General features: G+C 40.5%; 1 long non-coding RNA gene across 1 annotated transcript; it reads right to left on the minus strand.

Moving 5' to 3' along the window:
* On the minus strand, positions 1 to 22,911 carry LOC137314435 (uncharacterized). The gene is made up of 3 exons (XR_010961203.1): positions 22,824 to 22,911; positions 19,748 to 19,881; positions 1 to 1,639 (listed from the first exon to the last, which is right to left on the minus strand). It is a non-coding gene; the product is annotated as an uncharacterized lncRNA (long non-coding RNA).
* Between the last annotated feature and the right edge of the window lie 342 nt (positions 22,912 to 23,253).

The raw sequence follows: 23,253 nt of genomic DNA on the forward strand, positions 1-23,253 counted from the left end.
TTTTCGTTGTTGGAAAGAGCATTTAATTTAATTTAAAACACGTTTAAACACACACGTACGTCACATAAAAAAAAGCATGCGCCGCCCAGTACAGATGGGGACACTTTTAAGATTCCTGGGTTGGGGACAGGGTGTGCGATGTTGTCATACCGGGCAATGTCCAATTTTCACAATTATTTTCCTGCCAGGCGGCGGAGGTCGAGGGTTTTGGGGGCGGGTGCTGTCGAGCGAGTCTTGGTCGATGGTTGGCCTTTTCAGGCACGGGGCACCGATGAGGGCAAGCTGAATATTTAAAGACAACAACGCTGGCTGGACATATTCCCTGAGGTCTCATTTTCCAAAGATATGCACTCAAATCTTTGAAGGTGGCAGGACAAGTCGAGAAGGCCGTTAAAAAAAGCAAACGGGGATCCTGGGCTTTCTTAATAGAGGCACAAAAAGCGAGAAGGTCATTCGAAACCCTTTATAAAACACCGGGGTCAGACCCCAACTGGAGAATCGGGTCCAATTCGGGGCACCCGCACTTCAGGAAGGACGTGAAGACCCTCGGAGAGGGCGCGGAGGAGATGGTTCCAGGGACGAGCGACTTCAGTTAACGTGGAGAGACTGGAGGAGCTGAGAAGGTTAAGAAGGGGGACTTGATAGAGGGGTTCACAATCACGAAGGGGGTTTCGGCAGAGTAAACGAGGAGGGAGCGTCTCCCCAGTGGGGCAGGAGGGTCGGTCACCAGAGGACGCAGGTCTGCAAAAGAACCAAAGTGGGGAGACGAGGAGAATTTACTTTACGAGGAGAGATTACACAAATCGGGGTTGTGTCCTCTGGAGTTTCGAAGGTTAAGGGGTGACCTGATCGAAGTTTAGAAGATATTAAGGGGAACGGATAGGGTGGATAGAGAGAAACTATTTCCGCTGGTTGGGGATTCTAGGAGTAGGGGGCACAGTCTAAAAATTAGAGCCCGACCTTTCAGGAGCGAGATTAGAAAACATTTCTACACACAAAGGGTGGTAGAAGTTTGGAACTCCCTTCCGCAAACGGCAATTGATACTAGCTCAATTGCTAAATTTAAATCTGAGAGAGGTAGCTTTTTGGCAACCAAAGGTATTAAGGGATACGGGCCAATGGCAGGTATATGGAGTTGGATCTCATCAAATGGCGGAGCAGGAACGAGGGGCTGAATGGCCGTGAGATGTTACTGTCTGGAAGGCGCTGCCTTAAAAGGAGAAAATTCGCCAATAACTTTCAGAAGGGCAGTTGAATGTACACTCACAGGGCGAACGATTTGCAGAGCAGGGGTGGGTCCAATTGGACAGCTCTTTCAAAGAGCCAGCAGGGAGCCGGATGGGCTGAACGGCCTCCAACCACGCCCTTCAGAGGGTTCGTGTCCCCGTCAGCCAGGAGCTGAGCTGGCAGAGCGGTGACGCGGGCGGCTGTCTGAAGGCCGGTCAGACAGAGGACGATTAAAGGAGCCATCCAAGTGGGCGTCGGAGGGGGAGTGGAGGGAGGAGAGGGAGAGGGAGGGCGATTGGGGAGAACTGGACGGACGTGAAAGCCTCTCCCAGACCAGCGGCCGAACATCGCAGCCGAAACATCTCTTCGAAATGCCCAGAAGCAAGCACGATTCACGAGAGAGGAGATAATCCTGAAAACACAGAACCGAGGAATTTAAAACACTGGATGTCGGGGAGTGCGTTTGTGTATTAAATAGAACTGGATATCAGGGAGTGTGTGTATTAAATAGAACTGGATATCAGGGAGTGTGTGTATTAAATAGAACTGGATATCAGGGAGTGTGTGTATTATATTGAACTGGATATCAGGGAGTGTGTGTATTATATTGAACTGGATATCAGGGAGTGTGTGTATTATATTGAACTGGATATCAGGGAGTGTGTGTATTAAATAGAACTGGATATCAGGGAGTGTGTGTATTAAATAGAACTGGATATCAGGGAGTGTGTGTATTATATTGAACTGGATATCAGGGAGTGTGTGTATTATATTGAACTGCATATCGGGGAGTGTGTGTATTATATTGAACTGGATATCAGGGAGTGTGTGTATTAAATAGAACTGGATATCAGGGAGTGTGTGTATTATATTGAACTGGAGATCAGGGAGTGTGTGTATTATATTGAACTGGATATCAGGGAGTGTGTGTATTATATTGAACTGGATATCAGGGAGTGTGTGTATTAAATAGAACTGGATATCAGGGAGTGTGTGTATTAAATAGAACTGGATATCAGGGAGTGTGTGTATTATATTGAACTGGATATCAGGGAGTGTGTGTATTATATTGAACTGCATATCGGGGAGTGTGTGTATTATATTGAACTGGATATCAGGGAGTGTGTGTATTAAATAGAACTGGATATCAGGGAGTGTGTGTATTATATTGAACTGGATATCAGGGAGTGTGTGTATTATATTGAACTGCATATCGGGGAGTGTGTGTATTATATTGAACTGGATATCAGGGAGTGTGTGTATTATATTGAACTGGATATCAGGGAGTGTGTGTATTATATTGAACTGGATATCAGGGAGTGTGTGTATTAAATAGAACTGGATATCAGGGAGTGTGTGTATTATATTGAACTGGATATCAGGGAGTGTGTGTATTAAATAGAACTGGATATCAGGGAGTGTGTGTATTATATTGAACTGGATATCAGGGAGTGTGTGTATTATATTGAACTGCATATCGGGGAGTGTGTGTATTATATTGAACTGGATATCAGGGAGTGTGTGTATTATATTGAACTGGATATCAGGGAGTGTGTGTATTATATTGAACTGCATATCGGGGAGTGTGTGTATTATATTGAACTGGATATCAGGGAGTGTGTGTATTAAATAGAACTGGATATCAGGGAGTGTGTGTATTATATAGAACTGGATATCAGGGAGTGTGTGTATTATATTGAACTGGATATCAGGGAGTGTGTGTATTATATTGAACTGCATATCGGGGAGTGTGTGTATTATATTGAACTGGATATCAGGGAGTGTGTGTATTAAATAGAACTGGATATCAGGGAGTGTGTGTATTATATTGAACTGGATATCAGGGAGTGTGTGTATTATATTGAACTGCATATCGGGGAGTGTGTGTATTATATTGAACTGGATATCAGGGAGTGTGTGTATTATATTGAACTGGATATCAGGGAGTGTGTGTATTATATTGAACTGGATATCAGGGAGTGTGTGTATTAAATAGAACTGGATATCAGGGAGTGTGTGTATTATATTGAACTGGATATCAGGGAGTGTGTGTATTATATTGACCTGGATATCAGGGAGTGTGTGTATTATATTGAACTGGATATCAGGGAGTGTGTGTATTATATTGAACTGGATATCAGGGAGTGTGTGTATTATATTGAACTGGATATCAGGGAGTGTGTGTATTATATTGAACTGGATATCAGGGAGTGTGTGTATTAAATAGAACTGGATATCAGGGAGTGTGTGTATTAAATAGAACTGGATATCAGGGAGTGTGTGTATTATATTGAACTGGATATCAGGGAGTGTGTGTATTATATTGAACTGGATATCAGGGAGTGTGTGTATTAAATAAAACTGGATATCGGGGAGTGTGTGTATTAAATAGAACTGGATATCAGGGAGTGTGTGTATTATATTGAACTGGATATCAGGGAGTGTGTGTATTAAATAGAACTGGATATCAGGGAGTGTGTGTATTAAATAGAACTGGATATCAGGGAGTGTGTGTATTATATTGAACTGGATATCAGGGAGTGTGTGTATTAAATAGAACTGGATATCAGGGAGTGTGTGTATTATATTGAACTGGATATCAGGGAGTGTGTGTATTAAATAAAACTGGATATCGGGGAGTGTGTGTATTAAATAGAACTGGATATCAGGGAGTGTGTGTATTAAATAGAACTGGATATCGGGGAGTGTGTGTATTAAATAGAACTGGATATCGGGGAGTGTGTGTATTAAATAGAACTGGATATCAGGGAGTGTGTGTATTAAATAGAACTGGATATCGGGGAGTGTGTGTATTATATTGAACTGGATATCAGGGAGTGTGTGTATTATATTGAACTGGATATCAGGGAGCGTGTGTATTATATTGAACTGGATATCAGGGAGTGTGTGTATTAAATAGAACTGTATATCAGGGAGTGTGTGTATTATATTGAACTGGATATCAGGGAGTGTGTGTATTCAATGGAACTGGATATCGGGGAGTGTGTGTATTATATTGAACTGGATATCAGGGAGTGTGTGTATTATATTGAACTGGATATCAGGGAGTGTGTGTATTATATTGAACTGGATATCAGGGAGTGTGTGTATTAAATAGAACTGGATATCAGGGAGTGTGTGTATTAAATAGAACTGGATATCAGGGAGTGTGTGTATTAAATAGAACTGGATATCAGGGAGTGTGTGTATTAAATAGAACTGGATATCGGGGAGTGTGTGTATTATATTGAACTGGATATCGGGGAGTGTGTGTATTAAATAGAACTGGATATCAGGGAGTGTGTGTATTAAATAGAACTGGATATCAGGGAGTGTGTGTATTAAATAGAACTGGATATCGGGGAGTGTGTGTATTATATTGAACTGGATATCGGGGAGTGTGTGTATTAAATAGAACTGGATATCAGGGAGTGTGTGTATTATATTGAACTGGATATCAGGGAGTGTGTGTATTATATTGAACTGGATATCGGGGAGTGTGTGTATTACATAGAAATGGATATCGGGGAGTGTGTGTATTAAATAGAACTGGATATCGGGGAGTGTGTGTATTAAACAGAACTGGATATCGGGGAGTGTGTGTATTAAATGGAACTGGATATCAGGGAGTGTGTGTATTAAATAGAACTGGATATCAGGGAGTGTGTGTATTATATTGAACTGGATATCAGGGAGTGTGTGTATTATATTGAACTGGATATCAGAGAGTGTGTGTATTATATTGAACTGGATATCGGGGAGTGTGTGTATTATATTGAACTGGATATCAGGGAGTGTGTGTATTATATTGAACTGGATATCAGAGAGTGTGTGTATTATATTGAACTGGATATCAGGGAGTGTGTGTATTATATTGAACTGGATATCAGGGAGTGTGTGTATTAAATGGAACTGGATATCAGGGAGTGTGTGTATTATATTGAACTGGATATCAGGGAGTGTGTGTATTAAATGGAACTGGATATCAGGGAGTGTGTGTATTATATTGAACTGGATATCAGGGAGTGTGTGTATTATATTGAACTGGATATCAGGGAGTGTGTGTATTAAATGGAACTGGATATCAGGGAGTGTGTGTATTATATTGAACTGGATATCAGGGAGTGTGTGTATTATATTGAACTGGATATCAGGGAGTGTGTGTATTATATTGAACTGGATATCAGGGAGTGTGTGTATTAAATGGAACTGGATATCAGGGAGTGTGTGTATTATATTGAACTGGATATCAGGGAGTGTGTGTATTATATTGAACTGGATATCAGGGAGTGTGTGTATTATATTGAACTGGATATCAGGGAGTGTGTGTATTATATTGAACTGGATATCAGGGAGTGTGTGTATTATATTGAACTGGATATCAGGTAGTGTGTGTATTAAATAGAACTGGATATCAGGGAGTGTGTGTATTATATTGAACTGGATATCAGGGAGTGTGTGTATTATATTGAACTGGATATCAGGGAGTGTGTGTATTATATTGAACTGGATATCAGGGAGTGTGTGTATTATATTGAACTGGATATCAGGGAGTGTGTGTATTATATTGAACTGGATATCAGGGAGTGTGTGTATTATATTGAACTGGATATCAGGGAGTGTGTGTATTGTATTGAACTGGATATCGGGGAGTGTGTGTATTGTATTGAACTGGATATCCGGGAGTGTGTGTATTATATTGAACTGGATATCAGGGAGTGTGTGTATTAAATAGAGCTGGATATCAGGGAGTGTGTGTATTATATTGAACTGGATATCAGGGAGTGTGTGTATTATATTGAACTGGATATCAGGGAGTGTGTGTATTATATTGAACTGGATATCAGGGAGTGTGTGTATTAAATAGAGCTGGATATCGGGGAGTGTGTGTATTAAATAGAACTGGATATCAGGGAGTGTGTGTATTAAATAGAACTGGATATCAGGGAGTGTGTGTATTATATTGAACTGGATATCAGGGAGTGTGTGTATTAAATAGAGCTGGATATCGGGGAGTGTGTGTATTAAATAGAACTGGATATCAGGGAGTGTGTGTATTAAATAGAACTGGATATCAGAGAGTGTGTGTATTATATTGAACTGGATATCAGGGAGTGTGTGTATTATATTGAACTGGATATCGGGGAGTGTGTGTATTAAATAGAGCTAGATATCAGGGAGTGTGTGTATTATATTGAACTGGATATCAGGGAGTGTGTGTATTATATTGAACTGGATATCGGGGAGTGTGTGTATTAAATAGAGCTGGATATCGGGGAGTGTGTGTATTAAATAGAACTGGATATCAGGGAGTGTGTGTATTAAATAGAACTGGATATCAGGGAGTGTGTGTATTAAATAGAACTGGATATCGGGGAGTGTGTGTATTAAATAGAACTGGATATCGGGGAGTGTGTGTATTATATTGAACTGGATATCGGGGAGTGTGTGTATTAAATTGAACTGGATATCAGGGAGTGTGTGTATTATATTGAACTGGATATCAGGGAGTGTGTGTATTATATTGAACTGGATATCAGGGAGTGTGTGTATTAAATAAAACTGGATATCGGGGAGTGTGTGTATTATATTGAACTGGATATCAGGGAGTGTGTGTATTATATTGAACTGGATATCAGGGAGTGTGTGTATTATATTGAACTGGATATCCGGGAGTGTGTGTATTAAATAGAACTGGATATCAGGGAGTGTGTGTATTAAATAGAACTGGATATCAGGGAGTGTGTGTATTATATTGAACTGGATATCAGGGAGTGTGTGTATTATATTGAACTGGATATCAGGGAGTGTGTGTATTATATTGAACTGGATATCAGGGAGTGTGTGTATTAAATAGAACTGGATATCAGGGAGTGTGTGTATTAAATAGAACTGGATATCAGGGAGTGTGTGTATTATATTGAACTGGATATCGGGGAGTGTGTGTATTAAATAGAACTGGATATCGGGGAGTGTGTGTATTATATTAAACTGGATATCGGGGAGTGTGTGTATTAAATAGAACTGGATATCGGGGAGTGTGTGTATTAAATAGAACTGGATATCGGGGAGTGTGTGTATTAAATGGAACTGGAGATCAGGGAGTGTGTGTATTATATTGAACTGGATATCAGGGAGTGTGTGTATTATATTGAACTGGATATCAGGGAGTGTGTGTATTATATTGAACTGGATATCAGAGAGTGTGTGTATTATATTGAACTGGATATCAGGGAGTGTGTGTATTATATTGAACTGGATATCAGGGAGTGTGTGTATTAAATGGAACTGGATATCAGGGAGTGTGTGTATTAAATGGAACTGGATATCAGGGAGTGTGTGTATTATATTGAACTGGATATCAGGGAGTGTGTGTATTATATTGAACTGGATATCAGGGAGTGTGTGTATTATATTGAACTGGATATCAGGGAGTGTGTGTATTAAATGGAACTGGATATCAGGGAGTGTGTGTATTATATTGAACTGGATATCAGGGAGTGTGTGTATTATATTGAACTGGATATCAGGGAGTGTGTGTATTATATTGAACTGGATATCGGGGAGTGTGTGTATTATATTGAACTGGATATCAGGGAGTGTGTGTATTAAATAGAACTGGATATCAGGGAGTGTGTGTATTATATTGAACTGGATATCAGGGAGTGTGTGTATTATATTGAACTGGATATCAGGGAGTGTGTGTATTGTATTGAACTGGATATCCGGGAGTGTGTGTATTATATTGAACTGGATATCAGGGAGTGTGTGTATTATATTGAACTGGATATCAGGGAGTGTGTATTATATTGAACTGGATATCAGGGAGTGTGTGTATTAAATAGAACTGGATATCAGGGAGTGTGTGTATTATATTGAACTGGATATCAGGGAGTGTGTGTATTATATTGAACTGGATATAAGGGAGTGTGTGTATTATATTGAACTGGATATCAGGGAGTGTGTGTATTATATTGAACTGGATATCCGGGAGTGTGTGTATTATATTGAACTGGATATCGGGGAGTGTGTGTATTAAATAGAACTGGATATCAGGGAGTGTGTGTATTATATTGAACTGGATATCAGGGAGTGTGTGTATTAAATAGAGCTGGATATCGGGGAGTGTGTGTATTAAATAGAAATGGATATCGGGGAGTGTGTGTATTAAATAGAACTGGATATCGGGGAGTGTGTGTATTATATTGAACTGGATATCAGGGAGTGTGTGTATTATATTGAACTGGATATCAGGGAGTGTGTGTATTAAATAGAGCTGGATATCGGGGAGTGTGTGTATTAAATAGAAATGGATATCGGGGAGTGTGTGTATTAAATAGAACTGGATATCGGGGAGTGTGTGTATTAAACAGAACTGGATATCGGGGAGTGTGTGTATTAAATGGAACTGGATATCAGGGAGTGTGTGTATTAAATAGAACTGGATATCAGGGAGTGTGTGTATTATATTGAACTGGATATCAGGGAGTGTGTGTATTATATTGAACTGGATATCAGAGAGTGTGTGTATTATATTGAACTGGATATCGGGGAGTGTGTGTATTATATTGAACTGGATATCAGGGAGTGTGTGTATTATATTGAACTGGATATCGGGGAGTGTGTGTATTAAATAGAAATGGATATCGGGGAGTGTGTGTATTAAATAGAACTGGATATCGGGGAGTGTGTGTATTAAACAGAACTGGATATCGGGGAGTGTGTGTATTAAATGGAACTGGATATCAGGGAGTGTGTGTATTAAATAGAACTGGATATCAGGGAGTGTGTGTATTATATTGAACTGGATATCAGGGAGTGTGTGTATTATATTGAACTGGATATCAGAGAGTGTGTGTATTATATTGAACTGGATATCGGGGAGTGTGTGTATTATATTGAACTGGATATCAGGGAGTGTGTGTATTATATTGAACTGGATATCAGAGAGTGTGTGTATTATATTGAACTGGATATCAGGGAGTGTGTGTATTATATTGAACTGGATATCAGGGAGTGTGTGTATTAAATGGAACTGGATATCAGGGAGTGTGTGTATTATATTGAACTGGATATCAGGGAGTGTGTGTATTAAATGGAACTGGATATCAGGGAGTGTGTGTATTATATTGAACTGGATATCAGGGAGTGTGTGTATTATATTGAACTGGATATCAGGGAGTGTGTGTATTAAATGGAACTGGATATCAGGGAGTGTGTGTATTATATTGAACTGGATATCAGGGAGTGTGTGTATTATATTGAACTGGATATCAGGGAGTGTGTGTATTATATTGAACTGGATATCAGGGAGTGTGTGTATTAAATGGAACTGGATATCAGGGAGTGTGTGTATTATATTGAACTGGATATCAGGGAGTGTGTGTATTATATTGAACTGGATATCAGGGAGTGTGTGTATTATATTGAACTGGATATCAGGGAGTGTGTGTATTATATTGAACTGGATATCAGGGAGTGTGTGTATTATATTGAACTGGATATCAGGTAGTGTGTGTATTAAATAGAACTGGATATCAGGGAGTGTGTGTATTATATTGAACTGGATATCAGGGAGTGTGTGTATTATATTGAACTGGATATCAGGGAGTGTGTGTATTATATTGAACTGGATATCAGGGAGTGTGTGTATTATATTGAACTGGATATCAGGGAGTGTGTGTATTATATTGAACTGGATATCAGGGAGTGTGTGTATTATATTGAACTGGATATCAGGGAGTGTGTGTATTAAATAGAACTGGATATCAGGGAGTGTGTGTATTATATTGAACTGGATATCAGGGAGTGTGTGTATTGTATTGAACTGGATATCCGGGAGTGTGTGTATTATATTGAACTGGATATCAGGGAGTGTGTGTATTAAATAGAGCTGGATATCAGGGAGTGTGTGTATTATATTGAACTGGATATCAGGGAGTGTGTGTATTATATTGAACTGGATATCAGGGAGTGTGTGTATTATATTGAACTGGATATCAGGGAGTGTGTGTATTAAATAGAGCTGGATATCGGGGAGTGTGTGTATTAAATAGAACTGGATATCAGGGAGTGTGTGTATTAAATAGAACTGGATATCAGGGAGTGTGTGTATTATATTGAACTGGATATCAGGGAGTGTGTGTATTAAATAGAGCTGGATATCGGGGAGTGTGTGTATTAAATAGAACTGGATATCAGGGAGTGTGTGTATTAAATAGAACTGGATATCAGAGAGTGTGTGTATTATATTGAACTGGATATCAGGGAGTGTGTGTATTATATTGAACTGGATATCGGGGAGTGTGTGTATTAAATAGAGCTAGATATCAGGGAGTGTGTGTATTATATTGAACTGGATATCAGGGAGTGTGTGTATTATATTGAACTGGATATCGGGGAGTGTGTGTATTAAATAGAGCTGGATATCGGGGAGTGTGTGTATTAAATAGAACTGGATATCAGGGAGTGTGTGTATTAAATAGAACTGGATATCAGGGAGTGTGTGTATTAAATAGAACTGGATATCGGGGAGTGTGTGTATTAAATAGAACTGGATATCGGGGAGTGTGTGTATTATATTGAACTGGATATCGGGGAGTGTGTGTATTAAATTGAACTGGATATCAGGGAGTGTGTGTATTATATTGAACTGGATATCAGGGAGTGTGTGTATTATATTGAACTGGATATCAGGGAGTGTGTGTATTAAATAAAACTGGATATCGGGGAGTGTGTGTATTATATTGAACTGGATATCAGGGAGTGTGTGTATTATATTGAACTGGATATCAGGGAGTGTGTGTATTATATTGAACTGGATATCCGGGAGTGTGTGTATTATATTGAACTGGATATCAGGGAGTGTGTGTATTAAATAGAACTGGATATCAGGGAGTGTGTGTATTATATTGAACTGGATATCAGGGAGTGTGTGTATTATATTGAACTGGATATCAGGGAGTGTGTGTATTATATTGAACTGGATATCAGGGAGTGTGTGTATTAAATAGAACTGGATATCAGGGAGTGTGTGTATTAAATAGAACTGGATATCAGGGAGTGTGTGTATTATATTGAACTGGATATCGGGGAGTGTGTGTATTAAATAGAACTGGATATCGGGGAGTGTGTGTATTATATTAAACTGGATATCGGGGAGTGTGTGTATTAAATAGAACTGGATATCGGGGAGTGTGTGTATTAAATAGAACTGGATATCGGGGAGTGTGTGTATTAAATGGAACTGGAGATCAGGGAGTGTGTGTATTATATTGAACTGGATATCAGGGAGTGTGTGTATTATATTGAACTGGATATCAGGGAGTGTGTGTATTATATTGAACTGGATATCAGAGAGTGTGTGTATTATATTGAACTGGATATCAGGGAGTGTGTGTATTATATTGAACTGGATATCAGGGAGTGTGTGTATTAAATGGAACTGGATATCAGGGAGTGTGTGTATTAAATGGAACTGGATATCAGGGAGTGTGTGTATTATATTGAACTGGATATCAGGGAGTGTGTGTATTATATTGAACTGGATATCAGGGAGTGTGTGTATTATATTGAACTGGATATCAGGGAGTGTGTGTATTAAATGGAACTGGATATCAGGGAGTGTGTGTATTATATTGAACTGGATATCAGGGAGTGTGTGTATTATATTGAACTGGATATCAGGGAGTGTGTGTATTATATTGAACTGGATATCGGGGAGTGTGTGTATTATATTGAACTGGATATCAGGGAGTGTGTGTATTAAATAGAACTGGATATCAGGGAGTGTGTGTATTATATTGAACTGGATATCAGGGAGTGTGTGTATTATATTGAACTGGATATCAGGGAGTGTGTGTATTGTATTGAACTGGATATCCGGGAGTGTGTGTATTATATTGAACTGGATATCAGGGAGTGTGTGTATTATATTGAACTGGATATCAGGGAGTGTGTATTATATTGAACTGGATATCAGGGAGTGTGTGTATTAAATAGAACTGGATATCAGGGAGTGTGTGTATTATATTGAACTGGATATCAGGGAGTGTGTGTATTATATTGAACTGGATATCAGGGAGTGTGTGTATTATATTGAACTGGATATCAGGGAGTGTGTGTATTATATTGAACTGGATATCCGGGAGTGTGTGTATTATATTGAACTGGATATCGGGGAGTGTGTGTATTAAATAGAACTGGATATCAGGGAGTGTGTGTATTATATTGAACTGGATATCAGGGAGTGTGTGTATTAAATAGAGCTGGATATCGGGGAGTGTGTGTATTAAATAGAACTGGATATCAGGGAGTGTGTGTATTAAATAGAGCTGGATATCGGGGAGTGTGTGTATTAAATAGAACTGGATATCAGGGAGTGTGTGTATTAAATAGAACTGGATATCAGGGAGTGTGTGTATTAAATAGAACTGGATATCAGGGAGTGTGTGTATTATATTGAACTGGATATCAGGGAGTGTGTGTATTATATTGAACTGGATATCAGGGAGTGTGTGTATTATATTGAACTGGATATCAGGGAGTGTGTATTATATTGAACTGGATATCGGGGAGTGTGTGTATTAAATAGAGCTGGATATCGGGCAGTGTGTGTATTAAATAGAACTGGATATCAGGGAGTGTGTGTATTAAATAGAACTGGATATCAGGGAGTGTGTGTATTATATTGAACTGGATATCAGGGAGTGTGTGTGTTAAATAGAACTGGATATCAGGGAGTGTGTGTATTAAATAGAACTGGATATCGGGGAGTGTGTGTATTATATTGAACTGGATATCAGGGAGAGTGTGTATTATATTGAACTGGATATCAGGGAGTGTGTGTATTATATTGAACTGGATATCAGGGAGTGTGTGTATTCAATGGAACTGGATATCAGGGAGTGTGTGTATTATATTGAACTGGATATCAGGGAGTGTGTGTATTATATTGAACTGGATATCAGGGAGTGTGTGTATTAAATAGAACTGGATATCGGGGAGTGTGTGTATTATATTGAACTGGATATCAGGGAGAGTGTGTATTATATTGAACTGGATATCAGGGAGTGTGTGTATTATATTGAACTGGATATCAGGGAGTGTGTGTATTAAATAGAACTGGATATCAGGGAGTGTGTGTATTATATTGAACTGGATATCAGGGAGTGTGTGTATTATATTGAACTGGATATCAGGGAGTGTGTGTATTCAATGGAACTGGATATCAGGGAGTGTGTGTATTATATTGAACTGGATATCAGGGAGTGTGTGTATTATATTGAACTGGATATCGGGGAGTGTGTGTATTAAATAGAGCTGGATATCAGGGAGTGTGTGTATTATATTGAACTGGATATCAGGGAGTGTGTGTTTTATATTGAACTGGATATCGGGGAGTGTGTGTATTAAATAGAACTGGATATCAGGGAGTGTGTGTATTAAATAGAACTGGATATCAGGGAGTGTGTGTATTATATTGAACTGGATATCAGGGAGTGTGTGTATTATATTGAACTGGATATCAGGGAGTGTGTGTATTATATTGAACTGGATATCGGGGAGTGTGTGTATTAAATAGAGCTGGATATCGGGGAGTGTGTGTATTAAATAGAACTGGATATCAGGGAGTGTGTGTATTATATTGAACTGGATATCAGGGAGTGTGTGTATTATATTGAACTGGATATCAGGGAGTGTGTGTATTAAATAGAACTGGATATCAGGGAGTGTGTGTATTATATTGAACTGGATATCAGGGAGTGTGTGTATTAAATAGAACTGGATATCAGGGAGTGTATGTATTAAATAGAACTGGATATCAGGGAGTGTGTGTATTAAATAGAACTGGATATCAGGGAGTGTGTGTATTAAATAGAACTGGATATCAGCGAGTGTGTGTATTATATTGAACTGGATATCAGGGAGTGTGTGTATTAAATAGAACTGGATATCAGGGAGTGTGTGTATTATATTGAACCCGATATCAGGGAGTGTGTGTATTAAATAGAACTGGATATCAGGGAGTGTGTGTATTAAATAGAACTGGATATCAGGGAGTGTGTTTTATATTGAACTGGATATCGGGGAGTGTGTGTATTATATTGAACTGGATATCAGGGAGTGTGTGTATTATATTGAACTGGATATCAGGGAGTGTGTGTATTAAATAGAACTGGATATCAGGGAGTGTGTGTTATATTGAACTGGATATCAGGGAGTGTGTGTATTAAATAGAACTGGATATCAGGGAGTGTGTGTATTAAATAGAACTGGATATCAGGGAGTGTGTGTATTAAATAGAACTGGATATCAGGGAGTGTGTGTTATATTGAACTGGATATCGGGGAGTGTGTGCATTAAATAGAACTGGATATCAGGGAGTGTGTGTATTAAATAGAGCTGGATATCAGGGAGTGTGTGTATTATATTGAACTGGATATCAGGGAGTGTGTGTATTATATTGAACTGGATATCAGGGAGTGTGTGTATTCAATGGAACTGGATATCAGGGAGTGTGTGTATTATATTGAACTGGATATCAGGGAGTGTGTGTATTATATTGAACTGGATATCAGGGAGTGTGTGTATTCAATGGAACTGGATATCAGGGAGTGTGTGTATTATATTGAACTGGATATCAGGGAGTGTGTGTATTATATTGAACTGGATATCAGGGAGTGTGTGTTTTATATTAAACTGGATATCGGGGAGTGTGTGTATTAAATAGAACTGGATATCAGGGAGTGTGTGTATTATATTGAACTGGATATCAGGGAGTGTGTGTATTATATTGAACTGGATATCGGGGAGTGTGTGTATTAAATAGAGCTGGATATCGGGGAGTGTGTGTATTAAATAGAACTGGATATCAGGGAGTGTGTGTATTATATTGAACTGGATATCAGGGAGTGTGTGTATTATATTGAACTGGATATCAGGGAGTGTGTGTATTAAATAGAACTGGATATCAGGGAGTGTGTGTATTATATTGAACTGGATATCAGGGAGTGTGTGTATTAAATAGAACTGGATATCAGGGAGTGTGTGTATTAAATAGAACTGGATATCGGGGAGTGTGTGTATTATATTGAACTGGATATCAGGGAGTGTGTGTATTATATTGAACTGGATATCAGGGAGTGTGTGTATTAAATAGAACTGGATATCAGGGAGTGTGTGTATTAAATAGAACTGGATATCAGGGAGTGTGTGTATTATATTGAACTGGATATCAGGGAGTGTGTGTATTATATTGAACTGGATATCAGGGAGTGTGTGTATTATATTGAACTGGATATCGGGGAGTGTGTGTAGTAAATAGAACTGGATATCAGGGAGTGTGTGTATTAAATAGAACTGGATATCAGGGAGTGTGTGTATTAAATAGAACTGGATATCAGGGAGTGTGTGTATTAAATAGAACTGGAAATCAGGGAGTGTGTGTATTATATTGAACTGGATATCAGGGAGTGTGTGTATTATATTGAACTGGATATCAGGGAGTGTGTGTATTAAATAGAACTGGATATCAGGGAGTGTGTGTATTATATTGAACCCGATATCAGGGAGTGTGTGTATTAAATAGAACTGGATATCAGGGAGTGTGTGTATTATATTGAACTGGATATCAGGGAGTGTGTTTTATATTGAACTGGATATCGGGGAGTGTGTGTATTATATTGAACTGGATATCAGGGAGTGTGTGTATTAAACAGAACTGGATATCAGGGAGTGTGTGTATTATATTGAACTGGATATCAGGGAGTGTGTGTATTATATTGAACTGGATATCAGGGAGTGTGTGTATTATATTGAACTGGATATCAGGGAGTGTGTGTATTATATTGAACTGGATATCAGGGAGTGTGTGTATTATATTGAACTGGATATCAGGGAGTGTGTGTATTAAATAAACTGGATATCAGGGAGTGTGTGTTATATTGAACTGGATATCAGGGAGTGTGTGTATTAAATAGAACTGGATATCAGGGAGTGTGTGTATTAAATAGAACTGGATATCAGGGAGTGTGTGTATTCAATAGAACTGGATATCAGGGAGTGTGTGTTATATTGAACTGGATATCGGGGAGTGTGTGCATTAAATAGAACTGGATATCAGGGAGTGTGTGTATTAAATAGAGCTGGATATCAGGGAGTGTGTGTATTATATTGAACTGGATATCAGGGAGTGTGTGTATTAAATAGAACTGGATATCAGGGAGTGTGTGTATTATTATTGAACTGGATATCAGGGAGTGTGTGTATTATATTGAACTGGATATCAGGGAGTGTGTGTATTAAATAGAACTGGATATCAGGGAGTGTGTGTATTAAATAGAACTGGATATCAGGGAGTGTGTGAATTATATTGAACTGGATATCGGGGAGTGTGTGTATTATATTGAACTGGATATCAGGGAGTGTGTGTATTATATTGAACTGGATATCAGGGAGTGTGTGTATTATATTGAACTGGATATCAGGGAGTGTGTGTATTAAATAGAACTGGATATCAGGGAGTGTGTGTATTATATTGAACCCGATATCAGGGAGTGTGTGTATTAAATAGAACTGGATATCAGGGAGTGTGTGTATTATATTGAACTGGATATCAGGGAGTGTGTGTATTATATTGAACTGGATATCAGGGAGTGTGTGTATTAAATAGAACTGGATATCAGGGAGTGTGTGTATTAAATAGAACTGGATATCAGGGAGTGTGTGTATTAAATAGAACTGGATATCAGGGAGTGTGTGAATTATATTGAACTGGATATCGGGGAGTGTGTGTATTATATTGAACTGGATATCAGGGAGTGTGTGTATTATATTGAACTGGATATCAGGGAGTGTGTGTATTCAATAGAACTGGATATCAGGGAGCATGTGTATTCAATAGAACTGGATATCAGGGAGTGTGTGTATTAAATAGAACTGGATATCGGGGAGTGTGTGTATTATATTGAACTGGATATCAGGGAGTGTGTGTATTAAATAGAACTGGATATCAGGGAGTGTGTGTATTAAATAGAACTGGATATCAGGGAGTGTGTGTATTATATTGAACTGGATATCGGGGAGTGTGTGTATTATATTGAACTGGATATCAGGGAGTGTGTGTATTATATTGAACTGGATATCAGGGAGTGTGTGTATTAAATAGAGCTGGATATCGGGGAGTGTGTGTATTAAATAGAACTGGATATCAGGGAGTGTGTGTATTATATTGAACTGGATATCGGGGAGTGTGTGTATTATATTGAACTGGATATCGGGGAGTGTGTGTATTAAATAGAACTGGATATCAGGGAGTGTGTGTATTAAATAGAACTGGATATCAGGGAGTGTGTGTATTATATTGAACTGGATATCAGGGAGTGTGTGTATTAAATAGAACTGGATATCAGGGAGTGTGTGTATTATATTGAACTGGATATCAGGGAGCGTGTGTATTATATTGAACTGGATATCAGGGAGTGTGTGTATTATATTGAACTGGATATCAGGGAGTGTGTGTATTAAATTGAACTGGATATCAGGGAGTGTGTGTATTATATTGAACTGGATATCAGGGAGTGTGTGTATTAAATAGAACTGGATATCAGGGAGTGTGTGTATTATATTGAACTGGATATCGGGGAGTGTGTGTATTATATTGAACTGGATATCAGGGAGTGTGTGTATTATATTGAACTGGATATCAGGGAGTGTGTGTATTATATTGAACTGGATATCAGGGAGTGTGTGTATTATATTGAACTGGATATCAGGGAGTGTGTGTATTATATTGAACTGGATATCAGGGAGTGTGTGTATTAAATAGAACTGGATATCAGGGAGTGTGTGTATTATATTGAACTGGATATCAGGGAGTGTGTGTATTATATTGAACTGGATATCAGGGAGTGTGTGTATTATATTGAACTGGATATCAGGGAGTGTGTGTATTATATTGAACTGGATATCAGGGAGTGTGTGTATTATATTGAACTGGATATCAGGGAGTGTGTGTATTAAATAGAACTGGATATCAGGGAGTGTGTGTATTATATTGAACTGGATATCAGGGAGTGTGTGTATTATATTGAACTGGATATCAGGGAGTGTGTGTATTATATTGAACTGGATATCAGGGAGTGTGTGTATTATATTGAACTGGATATCAGGGAGTGTGTGTATTATATTGAACTGGATATCAGGGAGTGTGTGTATTAAATAGAACTGGATATCAGGGAGTGTGTGTATTATATTGAACTGTATATCAGGGAGTGTGTGTATTATATTGAACTGGATATCTGGGAGTGTGTGTATTATATTGAACTGGATATCAGGGAGTGTGTGTATTATATTGAACTGGATATCAGGGAGTGTGTGTATTATATTGAACTGGATATCAGGGAGTGTGTGTATTATATTGAACTGGATATCGGGGAGTGTGTGTATTATATTGAACTGGATATCAGGGAGTGTGTGTATTATATTGAACTGGATATCAGGGGGTGTGTGTATTATATTGAACTGGATATCAGGGAGTGTGTGTATTATATTGAACTGGATATCGGGGAGTGTGTGTATTATATTGAACTGGATATCAAGGAGTGTGTGTATTATATTGAACTGGATATCAGGGAGTGTGTGTATTATATTGAACTGGATATCAGGGAGTGTGTGTATTAAATTGAACTGGATATCAGGGAGTGTGTGTATTATATTGAACTGGATATCAGGGAGTGTGTGTATTATATTGAACTGGATATCAGGGAGTGTGTGTATTATATTGAACTGGATATCAGGGAGTGTGTGTATTATATTGAACTGGATATCAGGGAGTGTGTGTATTAAATAGAACTGGATATCAGGGAGTGTGTGTATTATATTGAACTGGATATCAGGGAGTGTGTGTATTATATTGAACTGGATATCAGGGAGTGTGTGTATTAAATAGAACTGGATATCAGGGAGTGTGTGTATTATATTGAACTGGATATCAGGGAGTGTGTGTATTATATTGAACTGGATATCAGGGAGTGTGTGTATTATATTGAACTGTATATCAGGGAGTGTGTGTATTATATTGAACTGGATATCAGGGAGTGTGTGTATTATATTGAACTGGATATCAGGGAGTGTGTGTATTATATTGAACTGGATATCAGGGGGTGTGTGTATTAAATAGAACTGGATATCAGGGAGTGTGTGTATTATATTGAACTGGATATCGGGGAGTGTGTGTATTATATTGAACTGGATATCAGGGAGTGTGTGTATTATATTGAACTGGATATCAGGGGGTGTGTGTATTATATTGAACTGTATATCAGGGAGTGTGTGTCTTATATTGAACTGTATATCAGGGAGTGTGTGTATTATATTGAACTGGATATCAGGGAGTGTGTGTATTATATTGAACTGGATATCAGGGAGTGTGTGTATTATATTGAACTGTATATCAGGGAGCGTGTGTATTATGAATAGCCTGTGAGTTTAATTTTCGGATTGGTCCTGTAATATCCACCTCTCTATTTTTTCTTCATGGACCCAGCCTTCAGCCTGCCGCCCTTTTCCTTCTGCTCCGACTTCTGCTTGCGGACTCGCTCCTCCCGTTTGCTCTTCGATAGGTTCTCGTACAACGTCGGGTCCTCGACGCTACTGGAGGGGGGTGGGAAGAGAGGGAGGAAACGGATGGATAGGAGGTGAGTGAGGGAGGTGGGGGGGGGTGAGGGTGGCTTCACGGAGATGTCGCAACCCGGCTCCTCCCTCCGAGTGGCGAGGGGCGTCCGATATTCGACTATGTGGGGCGTCACACACGCGCCTCCCTCCCTCTTTCCCCCCCCCCCCTCCTTCCCCAATTCTGCTTGAAAGCAATTCTGCCTACCTTACCTAGCTCCCTCTTCATTCTGTATTAAAGACCTGTAAAGTCGTAGGATCATACAGCACAGAAGGAGGCCGTTCAGCCCATCGAGCCTGTGCAAGAGCTCTCCAATTAGTCCCGCTCCCCCTAACCCCTGCAAATGTTTCCTTTTCAAGTACATGTACGATTCTCCTTCTGAAAGTTACCGTTGAACCTGCTTCCACAGCGCTCCAGCTCAGAACAGCCCACTGCCTCAAAATAATTTCTCCTCGTCTCCCCCCCCCCTCCTCTGGCTCTTTTGCCGGCCATCTGAAATCTGTGTCCGACCCTCCTGCCCAGTGGGAAACTGTCTCTCCTTAGGTACTTCATAAATTTTGAACACCTCAATTAAATCTCCCCCTCAACCTTCTCTTTTTTGTGGCCTTGCGAACACCCCTTCCCACCTTTTGCCACTCCGAGTCGCTACCCTCAACCCCGACTCTCCGTTTTCTGTTGTCGTAGCCAGCTTGCTACCCGTTCTGCTCCCTGTCCCCTTCACTCCACATGCCCTGACCTTAGTCGTGAGATGCGAGTACAATGCGGTACCTTATCGAAGGCCTTTTGAAAATCCAAATATATTACATCTACTACGTTACCCTTGTCGACCCTCTCTGTTATTGGTACAAAGAATTCAATAAGGTTGGCCAGGCATGACCTTCCCTTTTGAAATCCGTGCTGACTACTGTTTATTATATTTTCAGTTTCGAAATGGTTTTCTATTACATCTTTGATTGAGGAGTCCATTTTCTTTCCTATCTCCGACGTTAAGCTAACTGGTCTACAGTTCCCTGGACTGGTTCTATCTCCCTATTTAAAGATAGGAATCACATTAGCTGTCCGCCAGTCCTCTGGCACTATTCCCTTTTCGAATGAATTTTTATATATATGTAATAGTGCCTCTGCGATCTCTTCCCTAACTTATTTTAATATTTGCGAATACAATCCATCTGGACCAGGGGTTTTACCTTAAATAATCTTCCTATCTTTTTAAATCTCTTCTCCGAATGTCCTTCCCACCTTATTAGTCTCCCTGGTAAATACCGAGGCAAAATAATTATTCAATATTTCTGCCATTTCGTAGAATTTACAGCACAGAACAGGCCATTTGGCCCAACAGGTCTATCCCGGTGTTTCTGCTCCACACGAGCCTCCCTCCCTCCCCTACTCCCCCTCTCCTTCTATCCCTTTCTCCCTCATGTGTCTATCCAGCTTCCCCCTTAAATCCATCTCCACTATTCCCCTCGACTACTCCTTGTGGGAGCGAGTTCCACATTCCCACCGCTCTCTGGGGAAAGAAGTTTCTCCTGAATTCCCCGATTGGATTTATTAGTGACTCTCTTATATTTATGGCCCCCCCCCCTAGTTCTGGTCTCCCCCACAAGTGGAAACACCTTCTCCACGTCTACCCTATCGAACCCTTTCATAATCTTAAAGACCTCCATCAGGTCACCCCTCAGTCTTCTCTCTTCTAGAGAAAAGAGCCCCAGTCTGTTCAGTCTTTCCTGATAGTTATAAACCTCTCAGTTCTGGTATCATCCTCGTAAATCTTTTTTGCACCTTCTCCAGTGCCTCTATATCCTTTTTATAATATGGAGACCAGAACTGTGCACAGTGCTCCAAGTGTGGTCTAACCAAGGTATATGGAGACCAGAACTGTGCACAGTGCTCCGAGTGTGGTCTAACCAAGGAATATGGAGACCAGAACTGTACACAGTGCTCCAAGTGTGGTCTAACCAAGGTATATGGAGACCAGAACTGTGCACAGTGCTCCGAGTGTGGTCTAACCAAGGAATATGGAGACCAGAACTGTGCACAGTGCTCCAAGTGTGGTCTAACCAAGGTATATGGAGACCAGAACTGTACACAGTGCTCCAAGTGTGGTCTAACCCAGGTATATGGAGACCAGAACTGTGCACAGTGCTCCGAGTGTGGTCTAACCAAGGTATATGGAGACCAGAACTGTGCACAGTGCTCCGAGTGTGGTCTAACCAAGGTATATGGAGACCAGAACTGTGCACAGTGCTCCAAATGTGGTCTAACCAAGGTATATGGAGACCAGAACTGTGCACAGTGCTCCGAGTGTGGTCTAACCAAGGTATATGGAGACCAGAGCCGTGCACGGTGCTCCAAGTGTGGTCTAACCAAGGTATACGGAGACCAGAACTGTGCACAGTGCTCCGAGTGTGGTCTAACCAAGGTATATGGAGACCAGAACTGTGCACGGTGCTCCGAGTGTGGTCTAACCCAGGTATATGGAGACCAGAGCTGTGCACGGTGCTCCAAGTGTGGTCTAACCAAGGTATATGGAGACCAGAACTGTGCACAGTGCTCCGAGTGTGGTCTAACCAAGGTATATGGAGACCGGAACTGTGCACAGTGCTCCGAGTGCGGTCTAACCAAGGTATATGGAGACCAGAACTGTGCACGGTGCTCCGAGTGTGGTCTAACCCAGGTATATGGAGACCAGAACTGTGCACAGTGCTCCGAGTGTGGTCTAACCAAGGTATATGGAGACCAGAGCCGTGCACGGTGCTCCAAGTGTGGTCTGTCCCCCTCGACCTTGCTTTCCCTCTTTTCGAGACCTCCCCCACATCCCTCGCTGCCGCCAGCCGAACATCTACGTTGTTACAAAGACGCCAGAACCGACGAGGAAACGAACGAAGAGTGAGCAGGGAGGCGGGGTGGGGAGGGGGGGCCTTACTTTGATGTCTTGCGAGTGACTTTGGAGTGACGGATGTTCTGCTGTGCAGGGTATGTGATGTTGCCGTACTCGGACTCTGCTTGCTTGTTGTGCTGGAAGGGGAGGAAAGGGGAGAGGTGTGAGACGAGGAGAAAGTGCTCCGGAGAGATCCGGTCAGGGGTCGGCCGATCGATCGCCCAGAGGCCGGGCTCGCCAAGACCCTCCGCGGTACGCCGGCGGTGAGCGTCCTCCGCTCCAGACGAGCCCCTCGCGCCTCCGCGCGGCCTCCCCGTGACGTTCTCTGCACCAGAGGAGTGACCTCTGAGCTGCGGGACCGTCGAACGAGCACTGGTTCGCCCCTGTCCGCTTTGGGGAGGGAATCCTTCCCCGGCCTGGGCCGACACGTGACTCCAGCCCCGAACTAGTGTGGTTCACTCTGAACTGTCTCTCG

Source organism: Heptranchias perlo, unplaced genomic scaffold, assembly GCF_035084215.1.
Source record: "Heptranchias perlo isolate sHepPer1 unplaced genomic scaffold, sHepPer1.hap1 HAP1_SCAFFOLD_505, whole genome shotgun sequence".
In the NCBI taxonomy this organism is placed as follows: Eukaryota; Metazoa; Chordata; class Chondrichthyes; order Hexanchiformes; family Hexanchidae; genus Heptranchias; species Heptranchias perlo.